Genomic DNA, 16,127 nt, shown 5'->3' on the forward strand with positions numbered 1-16,127 from the left:
GCATTCTCATAACTACATAGGAAGGTCTGTGGAAGCCGCCATGTTGTTCCAACATTATGAATACGGTGGCCGAGGTGGACGTTGTTGTTTCTCCTGATTTTATGTATTTGGCAAAACGTTGGCCATCGTACAATGAGCTAGCGAAACAACAACAGCTGGTTATAAGACTTAAAAATAATATTTTCCCTATGATAAGCTGTTTGATTATATTCTCACATGTTATGGGAGTTTATTCACTAAGTGTCTGAGTCCAGTATCATCTGAACCTGTCGTTCACTTCAGTGAAAGTTTCACTAATCCTGGCTAACAGTGTCAAAAAGGAAATTGCTTAGCTTACCAGCATAAAGTTCAAGAACTCATCCTCAACCATTTGGTGAAATATAGCGAGGTCAAAAATGTTGAACTCAACACAAACAGTAGTAGAAACATGCTGGCCAGCTGCAGCTGTTATGGGGGAAACAAAAAGCAACGGCCGCAGCCGTTATGTGGCGCAGTCTAAACATGAACCACCCCCCGCCAAAAAAAATGCTTTTGATCTCTCTTGACTGACTTAAACATGTTAAGTACTCCAGTGGCCAACATAGCTACAATTATGCACATATATTGATTGCAATATTATGACATCCAGAGTTGAGGTTTTACATACTGTACCTTTAAAGGAAGGAGAAACTACCTTTATCTGGACTTTTGCAATTGGCAGAATTTTAGTGAAGCAGTGAGTGAATCTAATTTCTGAATAATTTCCGTTTGCAGTAATGGTAATAGTTTCTGACTTTTACAGTATTGTGCAGAGTTACATTTTTTTTTCTGCAGGTACCCTAATCTACTAACATTGCACTGTAACACATGTGTAACTATGGTTGTTTTATGCAAAAAATGGGCACAGTTGAAGTGTAAAAAATGAAAGAGACTGTTGATTAAAACTCACAAGAATCAAAAGGCTGCGCTATACCTAAATTGAGATTAACGTACAATACATAAAACCAAATAAAGAGTACAAGATCAACTCTGCTTAATGTAATATTTATTTAGAGATATGGATTTCAAAATCTGTCAGCTCTCCTTCCGCCAATCCTTATTCAAACAATTCTACATAGGAGCTAGTACCTGAATTTACTGAGGGTGAAACAATTCTCCAAATCTGTAGATTCTAACAATAAAAAAGAAGGAAAAATAATTTCAAAACAGTGTTCGTTCATTACCTGAATGATCCTTAAACGTTATAGCTTTAAGCATTACAGACTAGTATGTTTCAAGGTGGCATTACAACTCCACGTTGCTAGTAAGCATAAAAGCTAATCATAAAAGCTAATCACTATATAGCCATCCATCCATTTTCTTACGCTTATCTAAATTAGTTCAGGCTTGTTGCGGGGGGAGGTCTAGCTTAGCTGTCATACAGCAAGAGGGAAGGCACACCCTGGACAGGTCGGCAGTCTGTCGCAGGGCTAACACATAGAGACAGCCATTCACACTCACACCTATGGCCAATTTGGACCCACCAATTAACCAAACCACATGCATGTGTTTGGGCTGTGGCAGGAAGCCAGAGTACCCAAAGAGAACTCCATTCGAATAGAGAATACCCAGTATCACTACAAAGCGTGTAATGGACCACTTTGTCCATTTTGCGCTTAGGAGCGGCAAAGCAAAACAAAGAAGTTGCAGTAAGCTGCAGTACCAGCAAAGCTAAATACTTTATTTCAAGCCAACATGAAAATAATGATAGGAAAGTGTTTAAAAAGACATTATTTACACATTTACATGTAAATGCATGTTAGCAACCTATCTTAAGAATGACCCTGGAATGTACTTTGTACCTTTTTTGGTCACTAGCGACTTCTTGGCTTTAAATATATTATCTCCCTCCTGCTGGTAATGTAACTTCTATATGCATGTCCATTTCACACTTTGGAGAGGCAAAGCGTGAAATGGACACAGTGGACCAGCGTGTCTGTTACACGCTTTGACGTGATATCAGTTTGCATGCAGACATGGGAGGAACATGCAAACTCCACACAGAGGCCCTAGTTTGGATTTGAACCCAGGACCCACTGTTCTGCCCCTGGTAGAGCTAGACTTAAAAATTTACCAAAGCTCATTTTGAATGCTTTCATGCATCCTATATAGAGACATGCTGTTTAGACCAAAACAAAATAAAGTGTGCTCATCATTAAAAAAATGTGTATTTCACTACAAATCTTGACTAATGTGCTTGTAGTGTACCTGCAGTGCAACGATGCAGTGTTGTGGTTGTCATCTAATCATCCTGATGTTTCTTCTGTGACATAATCCTGGTTTGTCTGTGTTTACATTTGTGCACTGAGTTACTTTTACAGCCTCTTGATGTCAGAGAGACCAGAGTCTCTATTAGTAACATGATAAGAGGTCAATGGAGGAACTCAAACACACATCACAGTAAATATTTGTATGGCAAATTCAGTGTCTGTTTTAGAACCACCCACCAGAAGTCATGTTTTCCCAGCTGAATCACATCCAGCTCAGAGTACTAAAGGAAAATCAGGATCTTTTTGTGTTAACTAAGCAAAAATGTTGCAACATACATAAAAATATTGTTTTAACATACATGAAGGAATCACTGAAAGTAAAAGAAGTGATCAAGAAAATGGGATTAAGGAGGCTTTAACCCTGCCTGTTTAAACCTCTAGTCTAACTGTGTGAGTGACCATCACGTGGCTAGTCATACCTCCAGACACATATGCCTTTTTAAATCTTGTACACTGCTTAAATGCCAGCTTAATAAGAGATGACAACTCCATGTGCAAATCAATTTAATATCTACGGGGACTGAAAAGTGCACATCACACATTACGAGCCAGGATCAAGCTGGGGGCAGGTGCCTCTCTTCTCAGAATTACAAGGAGAGTTTGCAGACAGATATGAATTTACAATTAGTCTCATCCTGGCGACTTCTTAAGGTTTGTGACAGTGTCTGGGGCTCCACTAAAGGCCATGTGTGTGAAGCCATGAATTTCTTGCGACAGGCTATGATACCAGAGAGGCTATATTTAGGGAGGATAACTAGTACTGCACGGTATAATCTGACATTTGTACCACAAGGGAGTCATACTGCATTGCTCACAAATGACAGTGTCACTGTTGGTTTGTGTCCCCGGTGGAATAGGTTAAAGAGAACAAAACATGTTTTTGCAGTGGAGTGCCGCTCTGCAAGACAGATCTAATAAAACTGTATTTGATTGTGGGGGTATGATCTGACTGCGGCTGTCACTGGTGAGTGAGCCCCCTGAGCGCGGAGACAGCAGCAGTCTGGTTGAAAAGGAACAAAGAGTCCCTGGGAGCAGTCTCAGTAGACTCTGAAACAGGAGTCTGTATGACTGGCCTGCTTTTGATGGCTGACTTCAGCAGGGCACTTCAACTTCCCCTACTTCTCTGGCCCTCAAACCAAGGACAAAGAGAACAAGCAAAGTGCACTGCTGTTCTGGGGTTAGTAGCTGCAGTTTTTCTTTTCCCTGAAAACATAAATATTATCAAGTACTGTGCATCACTTATATCAGCTGTTCATGAATAAACATCCTGCATATCCAGGACCGTAACATTTGATCAATCTACAGTAACGTTTTCTTTCTGTTCCCTCATGCAGCGTGTCGCAGCTTAAATTATAACGTTAGCCAGCATATTTGAGTACCTGTCAAATCCTTTTAAAGAAAACAAGCATGATGTAATTCTGTTCAACCAGGCAATTCATTAGCCCAAGTCAAACACTCGTCCTTCTGCACCTAGCTGCTGTTGTCCTCCCTGCAGACTTGGTGAAGCCACTTAGGTCCACATTCACCAAGGTGATCAAACCTGCGTCAGCCCACACCTGCCTCCCCTCTCAGGAGAAACCAGGACAGGCAGCACAACAAAGCTGTGGCGGCACACTTGGGGAGTTCAGCTAACTGCATCTTCAATCACCGCATCTCAGAGCCAACCAAGGATTGCAGGCAGCAGTGTGCATGGAGGAGTTTGTTTAGGATGCATATGGCACGAGGAATATTCCAGTCACTTAGCCACTGTAGTGGTGTGGCAGTTATATGACACCTTGCATTTCCTATACAGCGCTTGCACGTTCTTCCCTAGTAACCTCCAGAAGAAGGAGAAACTGTACCGCTAATAAATAGACATATGGAATATGAGCGTTGAAGACATCTTTACTAGAAGACAGTAAAGCTACGTTAGCAGAGAGGCGGCAGAATATTATACTCTCTGGATGCTGAGTGGAGATTTGGGGATCAGCAATGTGCAGGCTGTTTTTTTCAATGATATGTTTGAATTATTTCTTATGGGTGTGCATAATGGCAGTATAAATCTTTCTGGGTGTGCAATTACAAAGACTGGCATGGTCTATTCCCCGCTGGGTGATCGCCTGCGAACAATGACATATTACCGGCTGGCCAGCAGTGGTCATTAAGAACTGATATGGGATTTATGGCCAGTCTTTAAACATGAGATGGCATTAAAGAGATTTGAATACAGTCAAAATGGTACAAAGAATCCTGCCTGAGCAAGATGGAGCTAATGAACTGTGGTTGGAAAGCACAGGGATATAAAGTTATTTTGGGTAAAGCCAATTTCTCATCAAGCAAAATGAGTCTGATTTTAATCACGGGTTGTCAGAGTCCATAACAAGCTCACTGTGCTATTATGGAATTGTATTGGTGAGGCTTTATATGGCTGTAATGAGCAAAGTTGAGCAATTAATGTATTAACACACGGCTGAATTTGTAACGCCAACTGGATGCACGTGCAAAAGCAGACGACAGTATATGAAATCTTATCGTGAAGTACGATATGCTAGAATTCAAAATGATGCAGATCTTAAGAGACGGTACACAATCATCAGTGTTTCTGCATGACAACAAAGCGCCCTATGTAACTGTGCTACTAATTTCCAGTGGCAATTAAGGAGTCTTACATTCCACATGATACCTGCTGAGTGAGTATAAGGAGCTTAAACATCAGATGTGTTCATTGGAAAGTGAGAAATAAAGACTTTGCCTCATCATATTAGTGCCAGCCCTTAAAGTGACTGTTTATCATGAGGTAGTGCTCAAGGTTTTAATGAGCTCCCTGCCTGTTCTAGTATAATTCCAATTAGTCCCTCTGTCTCATATAATGGCATGATTACCTTGTGAAGCCTCCATTGTTTTCTGTACAAGTCTTGAAAGGAACCCTGACTATTTTAATCTGTTTCCCTGTGGCAGCACACCTGCCAAGCCAGTTACACCTCCTGCAGAATGATCACAGGTATTGGTTCATTAATACAGAGAATGGCAGTGCATGAATTCCCCCGGTCACACCGAGCGGATAGATAAAAAAACCACAAAAAACGAATGTTATAATCTGATTTTGACTGCATTTCATAGCAAATTCACAGCATTCAAAATTACATCCAGTAAGGAGAAGGAGGAGTTTAGGAAAACTGAAATTCCCAAAAAGCCAACACTGTTCATTTCTGGATTTGGCTGTACTCACGCTACATGTGCATATGAGTCATTATTTCATGAAAGTCTCAGCTGACTTGTTAAAAAGTGAGACTGATCTCAGTCAAAGTGATAACAAATCCTGCAGCTGTGCCAGAGTCTAAAGTAAGGGCCATTACCTCAATTTTGCTCACTGGCGAGAGAGAGAGAGAGAGAGAGAGGAGAAGGAGCTATTTTTGATCAAAACCCATGGAAGAGGAGAATTAGTCATTATCAGTCGCCGTTCGCAGTGTCATGTTGTTTGGACAGCCTGTGGCTTCCACTTGAAGACAGTTGCGGCTCTAAAGGAAATGCACCTGCCTCGTCCCTCGCAGCCTCAGCCTCCTCTGCAGAGATGATTCGCCAAGAAACTCACGGCACAATCGAAATGACTTATTACTTATAGCATTTGTCAAAAGGGCATGTTGTAGAAATGTGTAACAAGAAGAAAAATGTGCGGTAACTTCCTGCAAACTAATAACCGAGCTGAAGTTGTTGATTCAATAACTTCGGCTACTGCCTGCTCTGACCGCACCGTATTGTTGCCAGTATCTCAGTAATTGATTCGGAGCTCTGAGGACACCATCTTGCACAAGAAAATATTTTATTCAAATCATAATTTAACAGGGTATCAGCAACAATGAGCACAATAGGAGAAGACGGTAATAGCCAGAACCTAAAACTGAATTTAGATTTTCTCTCAGATTTGACACTCGTGCGGAAAAAGAGACAGGAGGGAAGAAATGGTAATCTGCAAGAAAACCCTTAAAAGAATCAATTTGGCAAGGTGTCTAAGAATGTGACTTTATCCGGCACTGTGATTCCGACTGTCTCCTGTAAGAGTGGGATGACTGTCTTTCTTCCCTGCTGACAGGCAGACCCAGGCCAAATTGACAGTTCTTTAAAGCGCCTGACAGAAAGCCGCATTAATTAAGTCATTGCTGGACTTTAATTGTGTTAAGAAGTTGAAAAAAAAAATCTAATATGAGAAAAGGTTACCAAGTCCTCCGTGGTGTCAGATTTTCTACTTTCTATGAATATTAATGTGCCTAATGAAGACAATCTTCGCTTCATCTCCCCATTGTTCTGTATTCAGGTGCCAAGCTTTCACAGCCATTGATTTGTTGTTAAAGAACAAATATGTCATGGGAGAAAATGACTGCCACGTCTTTTATCTTAAATTTATCAAGAAAAACGCCTCTCTTTTCAGTTGAAGTGAGGATTTTTTTTGTTATTCTAAAAGGATTTTAGCTGAGTGAGTGTCATGCAAAAGTTGTCAAGGTGTGTTTGGGTGTTAATTAGATGTGGTAAGGCAATTTTGCCGTTCTGCTGCTAAGAGGGAACAAAAGGAAATTCGGATTTCAGAAGAGGTGGTTGTGGACAACAAATAAATATAAATCCAGCAAAATAAACCAAGTCTTTGTCTTTTGCCGGCGGCATAAAATCATTTTGCTTTTAGCCCCCAGTGCTTGCTTGAGAATAACCATTCAGAATTATATTTGTTCATAAAGCCAGACCATATTGAATGCTATCAGGATAGAAGAGAGAAAACACATTTGGGAGCTCATGATTTCTACAAGGTGGAAATCTGCTGAGGTGAGACTGTCTGCCATTGCTGGCAGATAAAAGTCATGTGATAAGATATTTGATGGCAACTTACAAGTTCTTTGTGGCTGCCACTGAGCCTGGGGGAGAACAACACCGAGCACTCCCCAAACTTCAATATTAAGCGGGCATCATGATTGCCAGGCATATTGAAGAGACAGAAATTCAAATGAACCTCTCTCCCCGTGATAAGACGACCTGAGTCCTTGTGAAAGATGAGCTATGGCTATTTCTGGAGAACGAAGTGCTCGGTCTCGCCACAGGGCAAACCCTGAATAGCCGGGGTTGGAATTACTTGAAAAGAAGGCCTGGCTGATGTACTTGGCACTTGTCATTGAAGGAGTGTCTTTTGTTCACAACGCCATAGATCTCCATCTGAGGAAATTGTACAAAAGGACTCATGTATTTGTGAATCCTTTTGTGAAAAATTAACAGACTCATTTTACCGAGGGGAAAAGGATAGCGTCAGAAAATTAATTTTACAAGATCTCATTTACTGTTTGCATTTTGGGAAACCTGGCTAGCAACACATCCTTAGCGCTTATCTTTTTTCTTGTTTTTCCACCCAAATGTCCCCGTGTTGGACAGGTGTTGAAAGGAGAGTAGTCGCTGTAGCTAATTTATGTTGTGGGTTGGGTGTAAACAAAGCGTGAAGGATGGGGAACTATGCGCATGTGGACTTGCTTTTATTGCATGTGACAGAGATGACTTCTTTCTGAAGTCATCCCTCTGCGCATGTGGGAGTCTGTGAAGTTCCCATTGTTTCCCACAAGAGGAGATGCACGTGCGTGCGCACACACACACACACACAGGAGGAATCAGTCAAAGCTGTGCTGAGTTCAAGTCTCCAACATCATCAACTTAATGTTTCCTTCAAGGGGAAATGTGGGTTTTATGTGTTAAGAGTCTATGGAAATTTCCCACAAGATAATCTTTATCAGTGAATGTGATACATTTGTTAGTAAGTGCATTCCTAAGTCTTCAACTGTAGTGTACTTTTTGGCATCCAAAGAGCCAATCTATTATCAATATGTACGACTGTTTAATTTTTACTCTTGATAAAGGTTAGTTGACATCAGTATTTCTGGGTAAAAGAGCAGGGAAACATGTATGATGAGGTTATTTTTAATCTATAAATCAAAGCATATATTTATGAGAATATACTTAACATTTATACGGGGGAAGAAAAGATGGATTGTGGCTTTAATGTTCCTCCCTCAGAACAATTTATGTTGTATAAAGCAGATTTCTCAAAGGTAACTCAGCTGGGGGAAAGGTCTTGCTCAGATTTTGTTCCCATGTGCGAAGAACCAGACTAACTTTTATTTATGGGCAAAGTTTAACTTCTGGCTTCATGCTACAATGATTATGGCTCGGTGTCAAAATTCTAAATGAATCAAATCCAGCGGTCGTGCACAGTTGATGTAACTCTCCCCTTTTTTATTATAATAATGCAAATAATTATTTATTAATATTTCTTTGTCGCCGTCATTGATCGCGACTAGACTGACCCAAAAAAGACACGGGAGAACAAATGAAGAGCAGCATCAGAGGGAAAGTAATGAAACGTCTTTCAACAACACTTTGTCTCCGCTCCTTTGGCCAAGTCTGGGATACCTATTAACACTCCCTTTAAATTATTCATTCTGATGGATAAAACACCTCCACAATTAATTGCATGTGAGCCACCCAACCCCCTTAAATCTCTTGAAGAGGCTGAAATTCATAGCGTGCGCTTGTTAAATGTATCATTTCCGTACACGGGACTTTTAAATATAGAGTTAAATGTGAAAATAATAACTTCTAGGTAAATACAGTCAAAGACAGATGCTGATTAATGGGCGTGAGATGAAATATCGCTCTCTTTGTTGCTTCACGCCCACCCTTCCCCACCTTTTGTGGCATGCCAGAGGAGAAGGAAAATAAAAGAGAGACGCCCTTCTGATAGGAAACTTTCCCATCCTTTGTACATTCTGTTTCATGGACATCACTTCAGAGAAAATGAGCACCCCGCGTCTCGCTCACTCATGTAAATTACATCAGAATCCCAACCTTGCACCATTCACTGTGAAAACGACATTCAGGGTTATATATTAATCATAGACATCACCAATGTATGCAGTATTAATTGTCCTACTTTCTTAAGATGAAAGAAAACTTGGGTATCGTGTTCTGCTGTGGGGAGGTCTGCTGAGTCTGAGTTGTTAATTTGTAGATAATGTGTAACATGATTTCATTTACTAGCTGCTTATTTATATTTGATTTTGTCCTAAGTCTTGCTTTACACTATTAGCTTGCTGGAACTGTACTGTTGGATCCATCTGGAGAGGAATGGATATTACATTTGTGTCTCACATTCAAGGATTAAGTGGGCAGAAAGTGCAGTATTGATGTGGGATATAAACATAAAGGAAGACTGATGGCTGCTACTAAACTGATGTTAGTGTCAGTATTGACGTTTTTGTAAAATGCCGTTTTAAAAATGCAAACTCAGAAGCTAGAAGAAAAAAAAAGAAGAAGTTATATTAAAAAAAAGTAATGCTGTAAGCAAAGAGGGAAAATAAGCATTGTGTTTTTGTAAAAGAAGCTCATCCAGGAAGAAGAGTGTGCTGCCCAGCTATTTATTGCTGTGCTGCTGAATGCATCGCCAGCTCAAAAGGCTTCAAATCATTGGGGAGATTGTTAGGCTTCTGTGAAAATTACGGAAATGCAGGGGAAATGGATGAGCAACACTTCATAACAATTAATCAGAGGCCGCTGATTAATAAAGTTCATTTTTTATTCCCGATGATTCAGGGGATTATCAAAAGGACACTGTCCTTGTCATTTTGATTAACAAACCCATCCTCGCTCTGGAAGAGGACGCGCTGAAGGGAGACGCTCTCTTTCGCCCATAAAATAAATATTGAATGAGAATATTAACTCGTTAACCTTGACAAGTATTTGTAATTTTCATAAGGGGGTAAACTAGCAGATTCAGCACAAAAAATGCTGTGGGGGCTTGAGAAAAGGCACAGGAACAGGGGAGGGGGAACGACAACGCACAACAAATTAGAGAGAATGAAGAATGCTACTGCATGAATCCTGTCATTTTTATGGGCTGCAATGATTAATTTGTTTGTTCAAATTCTCAATTAAGCCAGGAGGAACTGGCAGAATTAGAAAAGGAGAGCAGTGCAGTGCTGTCTTGGCTTTGCAAGCACCCTGGGGAGATATAGCCCTACCTGATCTCAGGTCATCAGGCTATTCTGCAGACAGCTCACACAGCCAGGAGCAGGGGTGCGGTATATGTCTTCACTATTCATTTCGAACAGCACGGAAAAAACGTAAGTCAAAATATTTCAGCAGCCCCCCCCGCTCCGATAAATCATTCTGCCTTTTTCTTTCATTTGTCCAGGTCGCCTTGTCAAGGGTAATGCCCTTAAAATGTCAATTGTCAGTGTGAGCATGCATTGCATTAGATATAAAGTACAGTTCACCGCACACAAAAACAGCAGTCAGTCGCAGTGCTATACAAAAAGAAATAAAATATGGAGCTTGCACTTCCCTTTTCCCTGGAGGCCCTGTGCACTTATTATTTGTCAGAGTGACAGATGTTTTTCAAATGATGGTGTCTCATGTGTGCTGAACTTCTACCAAAGCCCAACCGTGAGAGACTGCGGGATGCTATACACCATCTGATGGAAACCTCTGCGGACTCGCTCCCTGCGCTCGGAGGCTTTTCTTCGGGGAAGTCGAACACAGAGGAAGAGGTTGTCTGGGTGGTCTGCTGAGGTGATTGCAGCAATTTGCTAAGTAACATGCTCGGACCCGGACCCGACGGGAGCAAATATACAGCCCAGGAACCCAGAGTGCAGAGCGGAGTCGCTCATTAGAGTTGAATTTTCAGAGTGCTGCGAATTTGTTTTGGTGGCTGCAACAAATATTATTTACAGCAAAGACATGCATATTTATACAGATAGAAAAACACATTTGCAAGTAAATCTGCAACCGCTCAGTTCCACCAACTGAGCAAAAAGAAAGAGGTCATTTAGTGGTGTGCATTTTTAACTCTGTGTGGGAGGAAAACACTCAGGTAGCATCGTAGAGCTAAAATACTTTTTAGTGGTTGGTTGTTGAAATATGAAGTGTCTGCCAGCACAAAGAAGGTCAATGAGGTCTTCTTGTTCTACTTTCTTTCTCGGTTTTAGAGTAAAGGGCCGTAAAGGACGAGCCAACAGCAAGCTGCGCATGAATTTTATTACAGGCGTTTGTGAGATTCTTACCCATTGGTGAGAGACTGTTAATATGTGTCACATCTTTTAACAATATAAACCTCAGATATGCGGGGCCACTCGTGCTCTCAAATACATAACTTGGGGATATCCCTCAGCAAATGTACTATTTTTACTCACCTACATTTATGAAACATCTGCAGCACATCATAAAGATGCACTCTGTAAACGAGCATTCCTAACATACAATGCCCCAGTTAAAGAGAGAGGAATCACAGCATCCGCTCTAAGCTGACCCATTAATGTGTGGACAGTGTCCTTTTCTTTTTCACACAATGCATTCAAAATCAAGTGCCACCCTATTTTATCTTTAATGCACCGCCTTCTGTTTGCTCAGTAAGATATCGGTTTACCACTATAACCATTCTGCTGAAATCAAACAAAGGGAAGCATCTTGTGCATTCAAGTGCAACTTGTCACAGAAAGAAAGCGCTGTATCTGTTCTACATACGCTGCAAATTCCCCGAGTAAAATTGCAACTTTTTTATTGTGTTTACGACCATTATATGATTTTTGTAATGAAATCACAGTGTGTTTTCCGGACCAGTGGGTGCTTTTAATAGTGTTGGCCACCTTTCTTTCTTTTTTTTCCAATTCAAGGTGTCCTCTATACCGTATGTATATCCGTAGCAGCAGCATTGACTAGAGCCAGCACTTGTGAAACGAAAATGCTTATTAGTCAAACAGTCCCCATCGGAATAATGCCACGGTCAGCCAGTGGTGAGGGATAACTCTGCCTGGATGACACTCTGGATCCTATTCTGTAGGGGATCTGCTTTAGTACAGCCCGCACAAACATGATGTATGGAAACACAAGCAGAGAAGCATCATGGGACCACACAATGGAAGAGCTGCAGATGAGATACTGTAGCAAGAGCTGGGCTTGCACAGAATATGCTCTTCAAAACAATGACAGTATGTTCTAGTTTCTGTTTAATGATCCATTTGCCCCTGAATCCTTGATCCAAACCGACAGGCAAAAAGAACGCAGTTAAAAATGAAGATCGAATGATTACGGGCGGTGTTAAAACTTGTGTCCTTTGAAGAATCGATTAACTCTGAACAAAAACTTAAGACACATTTTTAGGCTAGTGACTTCAGATCCGGCTACACAGAATATATACATACAAAAGATGGGCTTTTCAGTTTTATACATAATCGCTTTAAGCCTGCTTTCTTTCTAATGGCCAGAAGGGTGTGACTCATAAGGTCACAAAATAAATCAGGTTGTTTCAAAGTATAGGAAAGTGATCATACAAGTGTATTTTGACATGTTTTACATTTTTATGCTTTTTAAAGTTATAGTTATAGAATGATAGGTGATATAATAAAGAATGGCAGGTAGCCTATGGTCCAGAGCGGGTCTGCTTTCTGGTTGTTACTCTTTGTGTGCGTTGTGTTCAAATTCTCAGCAGAATCTGCTCTTTGCTCGCAAGGCCCAGTTTCAAAACACCAAAATAGTGAGGTTCCAAAACTCAGAGCTTTAAAACAGAACTGACAAATCCATGGTTGACGTAATGGTAGCCATTAATTCATCTTTTACTCTGGCAGGGCTTCTCAAAGCTCTGACTGAGTGCCAATTTATGAAACCGGCATATGATTGAGGGCTGCACAGGAAGAATCAATCCATCAAACAAAATAACTGCAAATCCAATGATTTATCTCTTTTTTATTTCTTTACATTTTTTTAAAAGTTATTTTTAAATGACTTACTTTTCAAAAGAAAAACCTTTCTGGTAGTACAGGACAACCTGGAGAAAGGTCACTAAATTCCTGACCTGACACGTGTTGGGGGCGGAGTTTTGGGCAAATGTTACTTTTAGTTAATGTTTGAAGTTTGTCTGTTGTGGCTGTTTCTTCATTCTATGAGAACCTTAAGAAATTGTAGGCAAAGATTTTGTGTTGCTGGGCTAACAGCTAATCCACCACCAGTTTTTAATTTAAACTGTAAATTATTTATATTATTTTTACATTGAACTAGAGTGAAGAAAACAAATTTAGTAACATAACGAGAACTCGTTTGATATAATAGATTAGGCTAAATATTATAAAATTGTTTTTGAAATTTAGCAAGCTCTCCGGGATATTTTGTATTCACATATTAGACAAAATACTAGACATGATTCCTTTTGTATTGTTAAAAAAAGATTAAAGGTGGTCAAACATGCCTAGAATGATGGAAGTGTAAGTACTGTATTTATTGAAGAGCTACCAAAAGGGGGAAAAGATCAGAGCTAGCAAACCCAACTTATCTGTCAGTTAATAGGCTCGTTAGCTTTGTTGCTAACCAGGCACGCAGTTTATACAATTACACCGTCTTGTTTTATGACCACACACACTATGTTTGGCACTTTATCCCTAGACAGTCTTTATTTGAGCATTTCAAGCTAAAGTAGATTCAGCCACACCTGTTTAAAGCTGGATTCCTTTATTTTGAAATCTGTAACTCTTTCTACCTTAAAGTGAGGATGGTGTTTCCTGGTCAGTTGGTTTCACTCCTTCCTTTGTGTAAATGTTTATACAGATTATAATGATGCAAAAGTATGCTGCTGTGGCTGGGCCCTAACAGAGTTATATTTAGTCTGACTTTCATTGCCAGGATCCTTCACGTTTAATGTGAGGAGGTTTGTCAAAGCATCATATATTTATGTGGAACATTTGCTGCGTATGGGGAAGGGGAAAATCAATTTCCCACCCCTCTTGATAATTTTTTTTTTCAGAGTGTACTGGAAAAATGTCATAGCAGGTCTATTATTTTTTGAATGGTAGTCAGGCAGCTGTCCGTCTATATATTTAACATATTTTTGAACACATCAATCTGTCAATAAATTCAGGCAATGACAGTGAAAGGTGATGAAAAAAGCAATAGCTAAAATTAAGCGGGGTACTGGCTTGTGTACTCTACTGATTTAATTCCTCCTCTCCACTTAACAGTCTCAGACACCTTGTCATTAGCCAGTAAACCTTCTCAAAATAAATCCAATCCCATAAATCTACCTCTGAAGGAATCTGATACTTTTAAAAAGTGACAGCAACTGACCTTGAGATTTATTTTTGTCACACCAGAAACTGTCTCCCTCAGCAACGAGAGATGTGCCTGTCCAGATGGTTTTGTGTGGCATCGTCTTGCTAATTGTCAGTGATGCCATCAAAGGGATGTAGCAGACCTGACAACTTAGCTGATGAGCAATAAGATGAGTATGAGGGGGGAAATTAGAGCCAAAAACATGTGACAGTTATTTCGTGCAGCCTACCAATGCTTTTAAGCACTTTAAGTCGTTTGGCTTCTTTTGTTTCCTGCAGTCTAGAATAGAGTAGAAAGCAAAGCTATTATTATTAAACTGGGGTTCAAAATAGTCATTACTGTGTAATTATAATGTCTAATTGCATTTTGCAGGCTATAAATATCTCTGAACGTATAATAACGCTGAAGGAATAGGCCCATAATAGTATGCTGCACTGGGCCTCTGAATACTGTCTCTATGGTAATAATATGTTACATGTTTTTTGAAGCTATCACCTGTCTAAGTTCACTTTAAAGTTGAATAGGCTGCAGCGCAGCAGCACAGCGGTGCGTCCCTGGTGACTGTAAAACATGCAAGACAAAACATATGACACGGGGGATAATCCTGACCTGAGACTGACATGTGCTAAAGTACATTATAGTCATTGCCAGGATAAAGGTCACATTGACTTCTGTTATAAATTGGAGAGGACAGCTCCAGCATACATGGAGTGTCAAGTGTGAGGAGGTCTGAAAGAAAATCTCTCGGATGTTTCAGGACACACACGCAGGCGGACAGACGGATAAAAGTGTCTACGTCTCGCTCTCACTTGTGATTAGCACACTTAATCATCGCATTAAAAGAGAAGTCCGAGCTAAGTTCATCACATAATGGAGACGCACTCGTAGGTTTTTGCTGCCTTTACTTCCAAACCTGGTGGTGGTCATTAAAATAACAGATAAAGGTGGGATAACAGCTAAAGTTGGAGTTTATTATTGTTACTGTTTATACTTAATGAGTAAATTCAGGGTCTCGACTATTCTGCGGCAGGAAAAAAAGTGCATTTACATATTCATTTGAGGCATGATAGTCTTTTGACTAAGAATACCCTGCTTGAAACGACAGTGAGCACAAGAGCAGACTTTTGCTCTGAGATACAAAGGGAAATGACTTGAAAGGAAATAAGCAAATGAATGCAATGCCTCATTAGGCGGGTTTTATTTGACCGTAGCCAATTAGAGAGCATCTGTAATTTAAAACAGTCAGCCTAAAAAAAGACTCAACGAAGAACACATTTCTCTCATGGGACTGAATCCTTTGCCTTGTTTTCATTCAAATTATTTTTTACCAGTGACATTTTCTATTTGAGTAAAAATAAATAATACTCAGAGGACACTGGAGTTCAGAAATATGCAGATAGGCAGACTGCGATATGAGTTTACAAGTTTAGATTTTAAAAAATGCCCGGTCTGAGGGACTTCGCAGAGGTCAAGGTTGCTTGCCGAGGTGTTTGGCCTCGCTCTCGGCTGGCTGTGCTGAATTGTTTCGCCGTTGCTTTGTGATCAATATCCCTCCCTCTGTCTTAATCAGCGACCTGCTGAGGTATTTGCGGGCTGTTACCTTAATGACACAAAGGTGCGCTTTGAAAACAGAGCTGCAGTCGAGGCAAGACTGACAGCTGGTTTAGCCATGAATCACACCTGAGTGCAGATTAACGTGGCGCTTCTCGCAAACAGAGACAGCACTGAAATATTGATAGG

The sequence above is a fragment of the Astatotilapia calliptera genome, chromosome 20, assembly GCF_900246225.1.
Source record: "Astatotilapia calliptera chromosome 20, fAstCal1.2, whole genome shotgun sequence".
Taxonomy (NCBI): Eukaryota; Metazoa; Chordata; class Actinopteri; order Cichliformes; family Cichlidae; genus Astatotilapia; species Astatotilapia calliptera.